The sequence below is a fragment of the Gossypium arboreum genome, chromosome 6 (assembly GCF_025698485.1).
Source record: "Gossypium arboreum isolate Shixiya-1 chromosome 6, ASM2569848v2, whole genome shotgun sequence".
In the NCBI taxonomy this organism is placed as follows: domain Eukaryota; kingdom Viridiplantae; phylum Streptophyta; class Magnoliopsida; order Malvales; family Malvaceae; genus Gossypium; species Gossypium arboreum.
This window is the reverse complement of record NC_069075.1, coordinates 51,825,859-51,845,975: the sequence shown is the minus strand read 5'-3', so window position 1 is coordinate 51,845,975 and position 20,117 is coordinate 51,825,859.

The following is a 20,117-nucleotide window of genomic DNA, read 5'->3' as shown; positions in this document are numbered from 1 at the left end:
GGCACCAATACTAACACAATCTGAATGTGGAAAAGATTTTGTAGTACTCAATTACGTGTCTCACAACAATTTAGGGTGTGTAGTGATGCAAGAAGGTAAACTAATTGTATAAGCTTCTTAATAACTAAAACCACACGAGAAGAATTATCCTACTCATGACTTGGAATTTGCAGCCATAGTTTTTGCTTTAAAGATTTGGAGGCACTATCTTCATGATGATAGATGTCACATCTTTATAGATCACTAGAGTTTGAAGTATTTTCTTAGGTAGAAAGAATTGAATTTAAAAAAGCGTAGGTGGCTTAACTACTTAGGGATTATGATTTGATCCTTGTTTATCACTCAGGAACAACCAATATTGTGACCAACGCTTTAAGTCAGAAATCCTTGTCTATTTTAAAAGTTATGAATGCACGTTTGACCCTGAAGTGTGATGGTTCTATTTTAATAGAATTGAGAGTTAAACTAATGTTCCTTCAAAGAATTCAAAATTTTAGAGGTATTATAACCTCCCAAACCTGACCTAGACATTTTTGCTGAATCTTGAAGGCTGCATTGGCCACCGAAATGGCACAGAAAAACTTCTGTAATTTAAAAAATATATTTAAAACCATTTGCCTTTTTATTCAAAACTAGTGAACTTGGATATTTGTCCTTATTTAGCGAAAACATGTTAATTTGATAAATCAAGTATCTTTAGAATTTCCTTTATAAAGATCATTCATTCCAAAAACTAAATTGTATTTTATCTAAAACTTATTTTCATTTTCACAATAGAAAAGAGTGATTTTGTCAGAATTATATGGTTAAACCACCAGAATTGCAGATAAACTACTAGATCTTCCTCTTTCAATCATACCAAATCCTCATGCAATGCAAAAAGGCATTTCATGCATTTCAGTATCAAAATCAGTTTGGTAACAATATCAAAATCAGTTCGGTAACCGTATCAAAGTCAGTTCAGTTATAATATTATATATGCCACACTTTAAGTGTAACAGAAACAGTAGCCATGTGTAATCATGCTTTCAGAGTATCAGTAACGATAACAAATTATTAGCACATTTGAGAACATTAAGGAAACATGGTCATGTGTGATCATCACTTGAATCATAAGTCCAATTTGTCAATCACAGTAACACTTTCCACATTTGGTCGAATTGATAAAACATGGGAACATGATTTCAATTTCAAATAAATCACACAAACATTACCTATTAGGACCCACACCTTATTTGACACATTCAATTAATAATATATCTAGTAAAAAATACACTGATCTAAACTTGAACAATTGAAGAAAAGAATCTGATTTCCTATTCTGAAATAATCACTTACCTCAATCATCTATCAATAGATAAAAACTGATAACACCCATATGGTTAAAATTTGAGTCAATCTCCTTCTAGGACCATACCTTAAACAATATAACACACATGACATACATATGAAAATCGGCTAACACAATTGATAGGTTCAGCCAAAGCTTTGAAAGATCAATATTTCAAACCTGAAAAGAATACACTTACTCTTTACCAATATCAATATTTCAAACCTGAAAAGAATACACTTGCTCTTTACTAATATCAATCGATTCTAACAAATCTACACTGGGGTGAGGATTTGGGAAGATCTAAAAAAAAGATGAGAGACTGAGAGAAAAATGACGGTGGCTAACAACGAGATGGCAATGTTATAGTGGCGTGCAGTGGAGGTCCGAGGGTGGTGCGACGATGGGGAAGGAAATGAGAAAAGGAAGAGATTATGGTATGGTGGTGGTTGATTGCGGGGTGCTGGTGGCTAAAAGAGATTAAGGTGGCGACAGAAAAGAACTATAGTGGTTCAAATAAAGGAGGAGAGAAAAGATGGAGAGAGAAAATAATGAATTCCTTTCCTAAGTTACATGGGATGGCTAGTAAGTCAAAGGGAAAGGAAAAAGGCAATGAGTGAAACATGGTAAAGAAAACGAAAGGAAGGGGAACAAAGGGAGACAAAAAGGGGATAAAAAAGGAAAGAAGAGAAAGGTAAGGGGGAAAAAATCTCCCTTGCATGACAACTAAAATTGGGCAATAAGAGGATTTGACCAAGCTATTAATGTCGAAAACAATAAAAATAGGAGAGGGGGATTCAAACGTAGGTCACTTGGGTAGTTATGCTTGTTATCAACCTCTAGGCTAATACTCATTTTATTGTCTAAGTGCTCACAACAAATAAATATAATTCAAGACATGAAAAAATTGAATAGAATCAAAAGAAATGAATTAATAAGTTTTACAACACCAATGAGAATTGAACTCACGACCTCTTGTAGCATTAAGAGTCTCTTAAGCAACTTCTCCAAGCTTCAAAGTTTGTCTACCTTAGAGTTTCCAAAAATACTAAATGAACCCTACTTCATTCAAAGGCCCAAATAACAAGAAATAGATTTCCAACATAACCATCAAACCCCAAAAAAATTATAGCCCCCAGATTAGTGTGTGACAGGTATGATGAAAAGCTTGAAGCTAAGTAAAAACTATTTTAAAATGGGTAAACTAGTGAGTTTAATGTAAGCGAAAATGAGAGTTTATACTTTTAAAAATGGTTATGTGTTCTCAATGATTCCAATCTAAGTGAGACATTCTTCAAGAGGCTCACCATAGTACTTTTGTGATGCATTTGGGTAGTAGCAACGTGAATAATGATTTGAAAATGTTCTACTGATGGCCAAACATGAAAAATGATATAATAAAATATGTGACCTAGTGTCTAGTGTGCCAGCAACTGAAAGTCAAACATCAGGTTCCCTTAGGACTATCACAACTTACAACGATTCTTGAATAGAAATGGGAATGAGTTACGATGGACTTTGTGGTTGGGATACCATTATCACCAAAAACTAAATATTTAATTTTGGTAATTATCAATAAGTTGGCAAAATTCGCTCATTTTATCCTAGTAAAAGTTGACCACTCATTAGAAAATTTAGTTGAATTGTATATTTTCGAGATCGTGAGGTTACATAGAGTGCCATAGTCCATCATTTCAGATAGAGATCCAAAATTTACCTCCCAATTTTGGGGTAATTTCCATGAAGTATTCGACACTAAATTGAATTTCAGCACAACATTTCACCCCCAAACTAATGTCCAATCTGAATGAGTAATTCAGATACTCGAAGATATGTTGTGAAGCTGTGCGATTGAGTTTGAAGGAAGTTGGGAAAGATTCCTACCTCTAGTGGAATTTGCATATAATAATAACCACCAATCAAGTATCAAAATGACACCCTACGAAGCTTTGTATGGTCGTAAATGTCAAACTTCTCTATGTTGGACAAAATTGAGTGAAAGTAAACTGATTGGATTGATTTAGTTCAGGAAACTAAAGATAAAGCCAATTATTCAGAATCATTTGAAAGTTACTCCTAGTAGACAAAAATATTATGCTGATTTAAAAAAAGGAATGGAGTTTAAATTTGGTGATAATATCTTTTTTAAAGTTTTTCATTGGAAGAAACTTCTACATTTTGATGAAAAAGGGGAATTTTGTCTAAGATTTATTAGGCCTTACGAAGTTCTTGAAAGAATTGGATTTTTTAAAATATTTCTTTTATTTAGACAACTTAGAGAAAATCTTGGATAAAATTTAGGAGGTGCATCTAACAAGGATAAGATGTTGAAAAGGGGACCACATGCAATCTTTTACCAGTAAACAATGGGTTGTTCTGTTGAGGAAAACCCTATTGAGATGGCAGATGGAAAGAAAAGACCAAGAAGGGATAAGACTTCTCCTACTCGTCTAGTTAGGTTGAATATCAGAAGTGGGGAAGTACGGTAGTTGGATAATTGACCCACGAAACTGTTGGCTGAGCCTGTTGCACTGGCTCAACCAGTCCTAATGAAAATCTTATGCTGGAACATTTGTGGCTTGGGGATCCATAGGCAATTCGTTAACTTCAACATTTGTTGAAGACTTTCCATCCCTATGTAGTCTTTTTCATTGAGACTAAACTACAAGATTCTTATGTATGTAAGATTCATGAAAAACTTGGTTTTAATAATGACATTGATTTAAGTTCGGAGGGTTTCAAAGGAGAGCTTTGTGTTTGTTGAATGCATAATTGCACTATTAATCTTTTAAGTTTTTCTAAAATTCCTATTGATTTGGACATAGTTGAGGATGTTGATAGGCGATTGTGGTAGTTTACAGGTTTTTATAGAGTATCAGAGGATTGAATCAAAATCAGTCTTGGAATTTGTTGCGTTATCTTAGCTAAAATTTCTCAATAGTGTGGCTAGTAGCGGGTGATTTTAATACAATTTCTTACTTTTTTTAAAAATAGGGGGTCGATTAAGATAGGAACAAAAAATGGAAGATTTTTTGTTGGCTTTGGAAGATTTTGATATCTAGGACATTGGGTTTATTGGTAAATGATATATGTGTGTGTTGTCTTCTGGATTCTAACAGTGGGGAATGGCCTGATAGAGGGGTTGCAAAATCTAGTTGGAGGAATGACTTTGCTGATGCTTCGCTTCATTATTTGCCACATACTATTTCAGACCATTACCTATTTTATTGACACAAGGTTTCATGTTGATAGTGGAATATTTCTCTCAAACAATGATAGGTTTCATTTTGAAGCAAACTAAATTCTAGAAGCAAATTGGGAGGAGGAATGGCGATTACGGAACTCTAGTGTTGGGGAGATCCTGAATCGATTGTCAATATTATGGAAGGGCTTAGAGTGTGGAGTCAGCTGTTTTATGCAAATACAGAACGTAAAGTGCAATGTTTGGAATGTCGTCTTGTGAATTTAGTTGGTTTGGATCCAAAATTCAAAAAGTGAAATTATTGATTTGAAATTGGAGTTGAATTGGGAGATATTGAAAACACAAAAATATAGACTTTTTCAGCATCTTTTGAGCTCTAATTCATGTAGTTTCATAGTAGTTTTTGTCGAAATTCATACTTTTAAAAAATAATTAATTTGCACTTAAATTGTTAACATATTGAGTTTTAATTATTTTTATAACAAATTTTCATAAATTTGGTTTAGTTTCGACAATTTTGCACAAAAGGTGAAAATTAACTTAACAGTCACCTCGAAAGGCTTGAGCCGTTGGGGCAATTTTCTACATCAAGTGAATCAAGAGCAAGCCTAATTATTTTCCAACAAAGGACGGTCTAATAATGATTATTATACATATTTTATAATTAATTTTGATTTAAAATTAATTGGGTTAAAAATTAATTATAAGCCTAAAAAAGAATGTGGCCCAATTGTATTAAGTAAAAGAGGACTGATCCAACAAGAAGGGGCAGCCCAACATGTCCATATAGCTGACTCAATCAGCTGATTTTCACACTTGCAAAACAACCTTTGAACTTCTCATAAATTCCATTCAAACCCTTCCACTTTACATGCTTTTTACTTTTTGCCCCAAGCTAAAATTAACAAATTTGAATTACTCAAACTTGCTCAATGCATGGCGGCCAAGGGAGAGGGAGTGGTTGATATTTCCTCACTATTTTTAGCAACCAACTCCACCTATATATATAACCCTCTTCCCTTCTTTATCCCTTACTTCACACATCTCTCTTTAACTCACTTTCTCTCTTTAACTTTTCTTTGTGGCCTTTAAATTCCTTTCTTCCCTTGCAGAATTCCCTTCTTGAAAAAGAGCTTGCACGCCTATTGGAGTAGTAGCAATAAAGTGTTCGTGAAGGCCTTGGATCATTAGAATGAGTACAGAAGAGAGGAGCGCACTAGTCTAGCTTTAGAAAACCTGTAACACCTTGTACTCAGCCTGGTCGCCAAGCCCGAATATTCGGATGCCACACCACCATCTCATATTATACAAATCAAGTAAAAGCTCATTCTAAACGAAATGTCTTTCATATTATCATTCGTATAAGTTTTTGATCGAAAATATTCTTACTTATCAATTATACATGCTGAACATACATCAATAGGTTTTAAAATAAACATGCATGAGGCCCATTTAACAAAATCTCAAAACTGTCACGTAAGTATTGATACTGACACTAGGGTATTGATATTTTTGTTAAGTGGTATCAATACCACCTACAAAAATGATACCAAATTTGCATTCTGTTTCTCGATTGGAAACTCAAAGTCTCAAAAACTATCGGTACTTGTCATGAAATATTGATACTTTAACCCCGAGTATCAATACTCGAGCTAAGGTATCGACACCAAATCTCTATTCTGACTTCGTACAAGTCTCAAAACATAGAGGTATCAATTTTAAAACTTGATTGTTGATACCTCTTCTCCAGACCTAAAAAATGAAACATGCATAAACAATTAATCCATTCCAATTTAGTTCTTAAACATCATACATCAATTACTTCAACAATTAATCATTCAACAGCCTTATTAATAGTTTAATATTGCAATATCATATTCGAGCGATTAACGTCAATCCCTCATCATGATCATGAACTCAAGCATAATAGTAACTGTAATCCTTATAAACTGAACAAAAAACTAGCAAAATTTCTAGAAGTTAACATGGCTATTTACAAGTTGACCACATTGCCTCATTCCCCAAAATGTAAATAAATGTAAAACACATCTAAAATAACAAATAGACTTGCTTGGATCACCCTTGGAACCACACCGTTCACTCAACTAGTCTGTAATGGTTTAAAAGGTGTGGGTAAGCTTAACAAGCTCAGTGAATGCCTAGAACAACTATCATGCAAATAATTCATCAAGCATTAACGAAACAACCATATAGCGCAACCTTAATAGCTCTAACTTTAGTGTCATAATATACTTATTCATGTATTGTTTTCTAGTTTTTTAACATGATAAATATATTCAATTTTAAGCATATACCATATTACACATATAATCACCTAACATAAAAGTATATATCACCATACTCATAAAATCTCATCACGTTTGAGCATATATCACATTATTAGTAAATTACATAACATTCAAGCATATACCACAATATTCTCAAACATCTTTATAGATAATTTTCATAATGGTCACATGATATAGAAACACATATCACAATACACACATATTCATAAGTTAAGATAATTTGACACTTAAGCTACGAAACATGAAAGTGAGCTCTATCATCACTTATTGGATACACGGATCTCCGACACACCAAACATAGACTCATAGAGTTAAACATGTCCCAAAAGTTAAGCACAAAATTAACACTCTCCTTATTTCCCCTCTCATGTCCCATTGAATGGAGCTTAGCTCACATTCCCTTTTCCCTGCAACATTTCCCAGGGCCTCAACGTCCAAAATCACTGTACATATAGGTGAGTACTCAAAATCCTTTGGCATGGCAACTATATCCAACGGTTTCAATAATCATAAGGCTAAAATATTTGAAATCAAACACATATCACTTACAAATTATCCGTGCACAATCATTGCATATTTGCATCCTTAACAAAACACTGTCACTAACATATACATAACATGTACACATTTGCACTTTCACAATAGTTATTATATCCACATATCACATATTCACAAGATAAACATAGGTATGAGAAAACTTACACTTGGAATTTAGAGTTACACTTGGAATTTAGAGTAGGGGTTTAGGCTACTACTAAATTCCCAATAACGCATTGAATCATGTCCACAAGCAATTATTCCATACACACACCGATTATGCTTTCACCTAAAAGCCGAAAGCTCAAACTAGTTTTTTCTTGCATTTAACTCTACTTGTACAAGGTTTTAGCGAACCTGGAACTTCAACACCATAAATTGACACAACAATACATCAAAAAATTAGCCAATGATTCATTACAAGCATAAACTAAGTTCTCAACCGAACCTTATAACATAGCAAACTTTTAATTCGAATAACTCGATCTATACTTAATCTTTTCACCTAAAACCAATTATGTTCATCTTATAATTCACTTACGACTTATTCTCAACCTTTAAACTATACAAAACTACTCAATTCAATATATCGACTTTTTTGACATGTTTTATTGCTATTTTTCGAGAATTCATTAAAACTCAAGAAATATTTAACAAAAATTCAACGTAAGTTTATAAACCTTTTAATAATGTTAAAACTAATTGAAAATTACTTTGAAACCACGTTTTTATACAAAATCTCGAAATCCACCATTAACGACCCAATTTTCGGCTCTTATTTAAAACATGTGATTTAATTGCTAAAAACTTGGTTTTAAAGACTAAATAAAATTTAAAAATAATAGGAAGATGATTTTTTACCTTAGTTGACGAAAAACCAAGCATTTGATCAAAAATTCGAAAAATCTAAAAGCTTGACAATAGAGGAATTATGATATTTTTGGGTGTTTTTTTTTTTTTGAGTCTTTTATAGAGGTTTAAGGTTCAAGGGTGAAAGAAATCAAATAGTATTAGGAGTTGGAGTTCAAAATTGATTGAAATAGCAAGAGAGAATCAAGGGACGACAATACTAGTTTTGGGGAAGGGTTAACTCGAAAAACTGTAGGTGGGAAGAAGAAATAGGTTGGTTTATAAATTTTGGTCTAATTGCTTCTTAAAAACTCAGAATTTTGACTCTTTTACAAATTAGTCCTTTTTCTAAAATTAAAAGTTTCTGAAAATCATTTTTAGAAATTGATTTAATTTTCAAAAAACCATAATTGAAAACATTACCGATATGCCATGTCATAGAATTCTGAACTCTCAAAGGCTAAAATTCCTATAATACCCCTAAAACTCCTAGGTCCTATTTTGGGGTGTGACAAAACCATCAAGATTTGTTCTTCTAGTTCCTTTCTCTTAACTTGGTTTTAAGTTTTGTTATGATCATGAACATGAATATTTTTGTTGTTGTTCTTCAATTAATTAAAATGACTTAAATTCATTTCATGTTATATTAATTGTATTCTATTAGCTTAGATTATTTAAAATGTGTTTGTATTGTTATTAGGTCTCAATAAATTGTTCAATCAAATAAAACCATGTGACAGCCTTAAAACGACCCTAGTCAGAATGTGGTTTCGAGACCACAAAAACCGAGGCATAAAAATAATTTGATATTTATTTTGATGCCTATAATATGTGTTAACTCAAGTGTGACATTTTTTATGCTTTAATTTAGAGTTATAAATGTGAATTTCACTAGAAAGGACCTAGTACAAAACTTTGAAAGTATGATGGGGGAATGTGTGATGACTAATTAAAGCATGCATGCAAAACAATGGCCTTGCATGTCAAATACCCCTCTTTTTACAAGTGATGGCCGGCCATGACAAAGAAATATGGGCAAAACATGTCATAGACATGTTTTGTTGGTGAATCATGGGTGAAAAAATAAATTAATGAGCATGGGTAATAAAGAAATGGAAAAAGAAAAAATGGTCTCATGCATGCCCCATTGTGTGTGATTGAGAGAAAAGAAAAAATTTGTTCATCCATTTTTCATTCTCTCTTGACCGAAAATACTAGAGGGGAAGGGAGGAATTTTGCTTCATGCTTGGTTTGGAAGAGGATTAGGAAGAGGTTTGGCTATACTTGCATCAAGATTAAGGTATGTTTGAGGTTGTGCCATGAGATTCATGCATGTTTTTAGTTGATAGCTTGATGCTCTTGTTAGCCCATGGTTCAAACCTTTGTTATATCATGGGGATGGTATTTGGCCAAGGTGGATTTTGTGTTAATGCCATTGCATGTTAAATATGAAGCTTGCTAATGATATATGTGATGGTGGATTGATGGCTCTTGGACTTTCTTTTTAGTATTTTTGAGTAAGACATTAAGTTCTTTGTTTAATCATGACCAAAATTATGGTGTTGTGATGTATTTGCCATGGTACATCCAAAAGAGTGATTTATGCTCATTGCATGGAAAGTAAGATTTGTGTTTTGAAATTATGTTCATGTTTAGTTACAATCAACTTGAGATTCGGCTCTAGCATATATATATGTATATATGTTTGTACATGATGTATTGGTATGACATATATACTATTTCAAGGTGTATATTTGCTTGTGATGATGTTTCGGTTATGAAGTAAATGAGAGATGTGTATTGAGCTACGATATGTAATGCGTTAGTTAGTAAAATGTATGCTGTTTTTGTGTGGTATTAAGTGTATAATTGGCCTCAAAATGGACATGCATATTCGGCCACATGAGGGGAAATTGGCGTCCATGCCATCGGTTAGAGGCAAGCATATTGATGCCTATTCTTGGCTTAAAAAATTTGGCTAAGAGGAATATTAACTAATGTGTTGAGTTCGATTCATGATTTCGTACACATGCGACTTTGATGCCTAATGAGTATATATATTGGCTAAGTACCTTGTATTCCTCTTTCGATGCTCAAATGATTAAATCGATTTATTTGTTAAATTAAGCTCAAGAGCAAAGGGGAACTAGATCCGACAAAGGGAAGGAAAAAGTGGTCGAATAGCCATTGAAATCGTTCGACGACATCCTAGGTAAGTTCTTGAGTACTAGAGCTTAAATTCGAATTGATTAGATCATGTTTAAAGCAAATTAAAATCATGCTCTTTGTGTGTGGCTATTGAGCGAAATTGCAAGTGTGAAAAGTGCCTTGTGTTTGAGTTTTGCTAATGAAAATGAAATACGAATGTGTCATAATTTATTGATAATTGTGCTCGGTTATTGAATGATGTCGGGCTAAGTCCCGAAGGCTTTGTGCTAAGTGACTATATCCGGACTAGGATCAAGAAGGCATTCGTATGCGAGTTAATAAATCCGGGCTAAGCCGAAGGCATTTATGCAAATTACTAAACCGGGTTAAGTCCGAAGGCATTAAATGCGAGTCACTATAACCGGGCTTCGTCCGAAGGTATTTGAGCGAGTCGTTATATCCGGTTAAATTCGAAGGATGCGTGATTCGAGAATGAGCGATCTTGCTGTAAAATTTTCAGTTAATACGCTTGAAAAATTCCAGCAATGAGGTATGTTCGTCTGTGCTTGAATTAGTTGATTCCCTTCGAATAATATTCGCTCAATCGAGTAATGAGTTTCCGGTATTTGGTTAAGATGATCCATTATGTATGAACATAGGGGTTGGAATGTGAAATGAGTAGGATATTGAGAATTTGTGCATATGAAATTATCCATTAGCTTTATGAATGCTATGCTTTTGTTGTGCTGGAATTTCTTGCTCAAACTTACTAAGCATAAATTGCTTATTCCGTTTTCTCTGTGTGACAACCCGAATTAGGGCCTAATCGGAATAGTGGTTTCGTGACCACAAATCCGAGATAGAAATAATTGTTTTATAATTATTTTGGGGTTTATGATATGATTGCATGATTGTGTGAAAATTTCGTGATGAAATTCTATGCCTAAAGTGCTTAAATTGAAAGTAGGGACTAAATCGAATAAGTTGCAAAATTTGCATCCCGAAGTTTTAGTATGAAATTGTTTTGGAATATTAATTAGGAGGTCTTAAATAGCAATTTGACCAATTTTAAGTTCATGGACAAAATTAGGACATGGAAGGAATTTTGAAAGTTTAGTAAGGAGGGCATTTTGGTCATTTGGATATTAAATGAAATAAAATGGGAAAAATAACACAAAATTGATCATCATCCTCCTTAGTTGCTGCGAATTCTCCCTCTCTCCATAGCTAGGGTTTCTTCAATTTTCAAGCTCCATAGTAAGTGATTCCAAGCCCGTTTTAATGTTCTTTACGTTTTGGAATCTCTAAGCTCGATTAAGCTTATGCTAGTAATAATTTAACCTAGAGTTCACATTTGGAAAAATACCCATAGGTGAAATTTGTGTATTTTGATGTTTTATGATAGAATATGAGGTTTTAAATTATGTTAAATAACTTGTGCTACTCGGTTTTAAGTGAAAGCGAGTAAAAGCAAGATAATCAGTAAAAATACCTATTGTTCATAACTATATGATAGAGTGAGAATTTGATGTTGTTGTAGAAGAGAAAATGTTCAGCATATCATAAAATATAAGAATAAGGGCTGAAATTAAATTCCGAGCCTAGGGGCAAAATTGTAATTTTGAAAAGTTAGGGGCAAAATGTAATTTTTCCATGATGTGATTTTTGGATTGAAATAAATAGTATGAGTATTAAATGAGCTAAATGTGTTATTATAGATCAAGAAAGGCGCGAATTGATCTCGAGCAGGGGAAGGAAAAAGTTTTGGACTAAATTGCAAAATTTCCACATTTTGCACCAAGGTAAGTTTGTATGTAAATATTACAATAATTTCATGTACATTCTTATATTTCAGCCTATTATATAAATATACTAGCTGATGTTAAAATATAAATCGACTATTGGAAGAATGGAAATAAATATAGAGAGAGATCCGGTTGAACATTCGGAGAGATCGAATGAAATAGAGGGGCGTAGCTAGGTCACATGTATGATCTTGAGTGCACATCATGTGTACAAGAAAGCTACGAGACACCACTGTAGTAGCTAGGTCACATGTGTGATACGAGATGTATCCCATGTAGACAAGAGAGCTACGTGAAAGATAAATGTAGCTAGGTGCATGCGTGATTCCAAGTGAAGGACACCATGTAGACAAGAGAGCTACGAGACAAATCGGTTGGGTCGCATGAGTGGTACTAAGTGTTCACCATGTGTACAAGAGAGCCGAACTAAGCGAAGTATGATGGTGGGGCGTGTCTTTGAAACCATTAAATATCGAGGATTGATCCGAATTGTTCAACGGGATGGTTTTGTGGTGATATTGTGGTTTGGACCTACACTTATGGTGAATGAAATGTGGTGAAAATGATTTGTGGTATATACATATATAAGATAAAATGAGGTTAGCATAAAGAATGTGTGAAAGAGTGAAATTAGCATTAAAACTGTTTTTAGATGGTAGCAGTGACGTGATTTTGAAAAATCACCAAAAATAGGAGGAATATAATTAGAGGTTGAATGAGATGTGAAATTAAAGTTTAATGAGTCTACTTTCATATAAAAGAAACAGAGCAAGCAAAGGAATTCTATATTTTGAGATATTTACAATTGTATGTGACTTGCTCAGGATGAATACGTGATCCCCTGTTCCAACTTTGAAAAATCATTAAAAATTGTACAAAGCAAATTAAGAAATATAGTTTACATGCCTAAATTCCTTATTGAGACTAGTTTTAAATGAAACAGACTTCAGGGTTTTTTGAATTGTGTACTGAGAGAAATACAATTTGTAGTGAACAGAGGTCAGATCAGTCGAGCTGTGTAACAGGGGAAACTTTAACTAATAAACTGTACTAATCAGCTGAACCAAAAATTATAGAAAAAAATTAGTGAAAATCTTTATGAGTCTAGATTCAGGGAAATTTTACGGATTTTAATTTCGAGTTTTGTAACTCGAGTTATGATTTATTTAGTGAATATGACGCAGCAGAGACAGCTTAATCAAAGTGGAATGAATAGTGAAGTTAAAGTAGATATACTTGAATTGTTGTGTAAACATGTTAGATTTTTTTATTAGTATTTACATACTTACTTACTAAGCTATAAGCTTACTTTGTTTCTCTCTTTTGTCTTATAGTGTTCTTGACTTGCTCGGGAGTTAAGGATCGTGAAGATCTACCCGCACTATCATACTTTAGGGTATTTGAACTAAACGTTTTGAATTATGGCATGTATAGTAGGCTTAATTATTTTGTTACGTGTCATATTTGTCTAGGTTTAAAATATTAGTTCTGATACTCGACCAGCTAATTTGTACAAGCCATTAAAGTTGGCTAATATTGTTCAAGACATATATTATACGATGCACTATCAAATTGGATGACATATTTATATTTCGGTTATGTTTAATGGTATGTGTTATGTTACGGTAATACCTTGTATCTGTTAAATGACGATAGTAACGGGTAAGGGTGTTACATTTAGTGGTATCGAGCTATGGTTTAGTCGGTTCTCGGACTAATAAAGTGTGTGTAAAAGTCTAGCTATACATGCCATAAAAATATTGTGATAGTGTGGTGACTCTGATTATTCTAAAGCGTGTTTTGTTTTAATATAGTAATGGATCTGAAGGCTGCGGTGATGATCTTTGCTAGTAATGCATGGCTCCCGCACAAGGGACCGCTACTGTGGAAAATAGACTGAGACATTGAGACAAGGAGATGAGGCTCGGGATGCCTTTCTCCAAATGATGAACAATTGGTATCTTGAATTTATTCGAGCAAATCCAAATGCTCAACCTCCTCCACCCCTCCTATACCTCGGGCGATTCTGTGGCTGCTCAAGGTATAGATTTGGTAAGAATGAACAAGCCTCGGTTGACAAGATTCGAAAACAAGGGGCGAAGAGTTTAGAGCAAAGGTCGATGATGATCCCGAGAAAGCGGAATTCGGCTTGAAAATTCTACCGTGTATTTTATGAGCTCTCATGTACACCCAGGAATGCTTAAAGTGTCTTGTATCACTTTTGAGAGATTCGACTTACCTTTGGTGGAAGACTTTGGTTGCAGTGGTGCCAAAAGAAAAAGTTACTTGGGATTTCTTCCGGAAGAATTTAGAAAGAAATAAATAAGTCAGCGATTTATTGATCAAAAGCGGAAGGAGTTCCTTGAATTAAAGCAGGGAAAATGTCTCAGTAGCGAGTATGAACGCGAATTTGTAAGACTAAGCAAGTATGCCCGAGGAATGTGTGTCCACCGAGGCCATTATGTGTAGAAGATTTGAAGATGGGCTGAATGAGGACATTAAAGTGCTTGTAGGAATTTTGGAGTTGAAAGAATTTGTAGTATTGGTTGATCGAGCCCTTAAAGTAGAAGAATTGAACAAAGAAAGAAGAAAAGCTGCTATTGAGGCCCGAGATGTCGAAAAAGACAGATAAGCAAGCCATTTCAATCTCAACCAAAGAGGTCCAAAGAGACAAACCCTCGAATAGCAGTTTCAATTGGGGATTCACACGAGAGATCGTGGTAGAGCATATTCGGGTCTAAAGCTCAAGCTACTTGGTGGCAAGTGTGGCTAATGTGCGACCTAGAAAGCCGAGTGTCGACAATGTGGCGAGCAACATTATGGTGAGTGTTGGGGACCAAAGCGAGCTTGTTTGAGTGGTTCTCGCGAGCATTTTATTAGAGATTGTCCGGAGAAAGTTAAAGAAGAAAGATTTGAGTGCTAGGCGAATACCACCGCTAGTAGAGGTAGACCACCGAGAAATCTTTGGAGGTGGGACTAGTAGTAAAGCGTGATGAAAGATTTAACGGCAAGATCGAAGCTAGAGCACTGCTAGAGCTTATGCTATACGTGCGAGAAGATGCATCATCTCCGATGTTATTCTTGGTACATTTCTCTCTATGATACTATTGTTATTGCATTGATTGATCCGGGTCCACTCATTCCTATATTTGCATGAATTTAGTATCCAATAAAAGTTGCTGTTGAATTTCTTGAGTTTACGATTAAAGTGTCGAACCCTTAGGCCAATATGTGCTAGTTGACAAGGTTTGCAAGAATTGCCCATTAATGATTCAAGGTCCTTGTTTTTAAGCCAACTTGATCTTGTTACCATTTGGTGAGTTTGGCGTTATCTTGGGAATGGGTGGTTAACATTGTATGATGCTAAGGTAGATTGTAAACAAAAGACACTAGAGTTGAAATGTGAAAATGGAGAAATTCGTGGGTTGAAACAGATGAATCAAATAAATTGCCTATGGTGATTTCGCACATGTCTGCATGTAAATACATGAGAAAAGGGTGTGAAGCTTATCCGGCTTATGTAATGAATATTGAGTTGCCTCAACTGAAATTTGAATCGATCTGATAGTCTGTGAGTTTCGGATGTATTTCCGAGGAATTGCCAGGTTGCCTCCGAACAGAGAGATAGATTTTGCCATTGATTTGTTCTTGCATCGCACACGATCTCGATTGCTCCATATAGAATGGCTCATTGAATTAAAAGAATTGAAGGCTCGGTTCAGGAGTTAACGGACAAGGGATTTGTGAGACCAAGTTTCTCTCCCTGGGTGCTCTGTATTATTCAAAGAAGAAGGATGGTTCAATGAGACTTTGCATTGATTACCGTCGACAATAAGGTGACTATAAAGAACAAGTACCGTGTTGAGGATTGATGATTTATTCGATCGGTTAAAGGGGCCACAGTGTTTTCAAAGATTGATTTGAGGTCCGGTTACTACCGGTGAGAGTTAAGGAGTCGAGATGTCGAAAACCGCCTTTAGGACAAGGTATGGACATTATGAGTTTCTTGTGATGCCTTTCGCTTAACAAATGCTCCACTATATTTATGGACTTAATGAATCGGATCTTAGGCCATATTTGGATAAGTTTGTAGTAGTGTTTATAGATGAAATTTTAATTTATTCTCGAGATGAGTCCGAACATGCCGAACACTTGAGAACTATATTGCAGATCTTGAGAGAAAAAAACTGTTTGCCAAGTTTAGTAAAAGTGAGTTCGGCTTCGTGAAGTCGGATTTTGGGGCATATAGTCTCGGTGATGGTATTCGGTGGATCCAAGCAATATTTCTGCGATCGTTGATTGGAAACCGCCCAAGAATGTATCCGAGGTTAGAAGCTTTTAGGCTTAGCCGGGTATTATAGACGTTTTGTTGAAGGATTTTCGATGATTGCCTCTCCTATGACTAAGTTGTTGCAAAAGAATGTTAAGTTTGAATGGATGATAAATGTCAACAAAGTTTTGAAAAATTGAAAGCACGATTGACTGAAGCACCAATTTTAGTACAGCCCGAGTCAGGAAAGGAGTTCGTAATTTATAGTGATGCATCATTGACAGGCCTTGGATGTGTGTTGATGCAAGAGGGTAAAGTGGTAGCTTATGCTTCGAGACAGTTAAAACCGCATGAGAAGAACTATCATACACATGATTTGGGCTGGCATTGTTGTTTTTGCCTTGAAAATTTGGCGACATTATTTGTGCGGTGAAAAATGCGAATTTTACTGATCACAAAAGTTTGAAGTACTTGATGAATCAAAAGGATCTGAATCTGCGACAGCGAAGATGGCTTGAATTATTAAAGGATTATGATTTAGTGATTGATTATCATCCAGGAAAAGCAAATGTAGTTGCTGACGCCTTGAGCAGAAAATTTCTTTTTACTTTGAGAGCCATGAACACGGGGTTAGCATTGTCTGATGATGGGTCAATCTTAGCAGAGATGAGAGCTAAACCGTTATTTCTCCAGTTGATTTGTGATGCTCAAAAGAATGATAGTGAGTTGCGGATCAAGAGAACTCAATGCGAATCGACACGACTCAGATTTTCGAGTTGGACGGATGGTATCTCGAAGTTTGAGGCAGGATATGTGTCTTGAAAAACGATAAATTGATTGAGAAAATATTACATGAGGCGCACAATGGTCATTTATCGGTTCATCTGGTAGCACAAAATGTGTAATGATTTAAAGAAGGCTGTATTGGTGGCGGTATGAAAAGGACATTTCGAATTTGTAACCAAGTGTTTGATCTGTCAACACGTAAAAGTTGAACATCAAGTGCCTTGAGGATTACTTCAACCGGTAATGGTGCACGAGTGGAAATGGGACAAGATTACCATGGATTTTGTAACCGGTTGCCTTTAACTCCTAAAAACAAGGATCTTTGTTTGGGTAGTGGTTGATAGATTAACAAAGTCAGCCCACTTTATACTAGTGCGCACCGATTACTCACTTGATAAATTAGCGAATTATATATTCTTTGAAATTGTGAAGTTGCACGAGTACCTATGTCTATAATATCAGATAGAGATCCAAGATTTACCTCGAGATTTTGGAAAAAGTTACAAGAAGCTTTGGGTACAAAATTGAACTTTAGTACCGCATTTCATCCACAAACAGATGGTCAAGCGGAAAGAGTAATCCGGTACTCGAAGATATGCTTAGATCTTGTGTTTTAGAATTTGGAGGTAGTTGGGAGAAATATCTATCTTTGATTGAGTTTGCCTACAATAACAGTTATCAATCAAGTATACAAATGGCACCGTCTGAAGCCTTGTATGGTCGTAAGTGTCGAACTCCTTTATATTGGACCGAGCTTAGTGAGAAGCAGATTCATGGAGTTGATCTAGTTAAAGAAACCAAGAGAAAATAAAAGTAATTCGAGATTGCTTGAAAGTCGCTTGGATCGACAAAAGTCATATGCGATTTAAAAAGAAAAGAGATTGAATTTCGGTGGGTGATAAAGTGTTCTTGAAGGTGTCACCATGGAAAAAGATTCGAGATTTAGTCGAAAAGGCAAGTTGAGTCCGCGTTTTATTGGGCGTCTGAGATTCTTGAGAGAATTGGACCGATGGCATATCGGTTGGCCTTACGCGCGAGTTAGAAAGAATTCATAACGTGTTTCATGTATCAATGTTATGACGTTATCGTTCGATCCTTCACATGTGATTTCCCAATGAAATTGAGATTCGATCGGATATGACCTATGAGGAGAAACCAATAAAGATTTTGGCTCGAGAGGTTAAGCAGTTAAGAAATAAAAGTATAGCTTTAGTGAAAGTATTGTAGCACAGACATGGGATAGAAGAGGCTACGTGGGAACACGAGGAAGCTATAAGGAAGCAAGACCCAAACCTCTTTCTGGGTAAGATTTTCGGGACGAAAATCTCAAAAGGGGGAGAATTGTGACAACTCGAATTAGGGCCTAATCGGAATAGTGGTTTCGTGACCACAAATCCGAGATAGAAATAATTGTTTTATAATTATTTTGGGGTTTATGATATGATTGCATGATTGTGTGAAAATTTCGTGATGAAATTCTATGCCTAAAGTGCTTAAATTGAAAGTAGGGACTAAATCGAATAAGTTGCAAAATTTGCATCCCGAATTTTTAGTATGAAATTGTTTTGGAATATTAATTAGGAGGTCTTAAATAGCAATTTGACCAATTTTAAGTTCATGGACAAAATTAGGACATGGAAGGAATTTTGAAAGTTTAGTAAGGAGGGCATTTTGGTCATTTGGATATTAAATGAAATAAAATGGGAAAAATAACACAAAATTGATCATCATCCTCCTTAGTTGCTGCGAATTCTCCCTCTCTCCATAGCTAGGGTTTCTTCAATTTTCAAGCTCCATAGTAAGTGATTCCAAGCCCGTTTTAATGTTCTTTACGTTTTGGAATCTCTAAGCTCGATTAAGCTTATGCTAGTAATAATTTAACCTAGAGTTCACATTTGGAAAAATACCCATAGGTGAAATTTGTGTATTTTGATGTTTTATGATAGAATATGAGGTTTTAAATTATGTTAAATAACTTGTGCTACTCGGTTTTAAGTGAAAAGCGAGTAAAAGCAGCATAATCGGTAAAAATACCTATTGTTCATAACTATATGATAGAGTGAGAATTTGATGTTGTTGTAGAAGAGAAAATGTTCAGCATATCATAAAATATAAGAATAAGGTCTGAAATTAAATTCCGAGCCTAGGGGCAAAATTGTAATTTTGAAAAGTTAGGGGCAAAATGTAATTTTTCCATGATGTGATTTTGGATTGAAATAAATAGTATGAGTATTAAATGAGCTAAATGTGTTATTATAGATCAAGAAAGACGCGGAATTGATCTCGAGCAGGGGAAGGAAAAAGTTTTGGACTAAATTGCAAAATTTCCACATTTTGCACCAAGGTAAGTTTGTATGTAAATATTACAATAATTTCATGTACATTCTTATATTTCAGCCTATTATATAAATATACTAGCTGATGTTAAAATATAAATCGACTATTGGAAGAATGGAAATAAATATAGAGAGAGATCCGGTTGAACATTGGAGAGATCGAATGAAATAGAGGGCGTAGCTAGGTCACATGTATGATGCTGAGTGCACATCATGTGTACAAGAAAGCTCTGAGACACCCTGTAGTAGCTAGGTCACATGTGTGATACGAGATGTATCCCATGTAGACAAGAGAGCTACGTGAAAGATAAATGTAGCTAGGTCGCATGCGTGATTCCAAGTGAAGGACACCATGTAGACAAGAGAGCTACGTGAAAGATAAATGTAGCTAGGTGCATGCGTGATTCCAAGTGAAGGACACCATGTAGACAAGAGAGCTACAAGACAAATCGGTTGGGTCGCATGAGTGGTACTAAGTGTTCACCATGTGTACAAGAGAGCCGAACTAAACGAAGTATGATGGTGGGGTGTGTCTTTGAAACCAT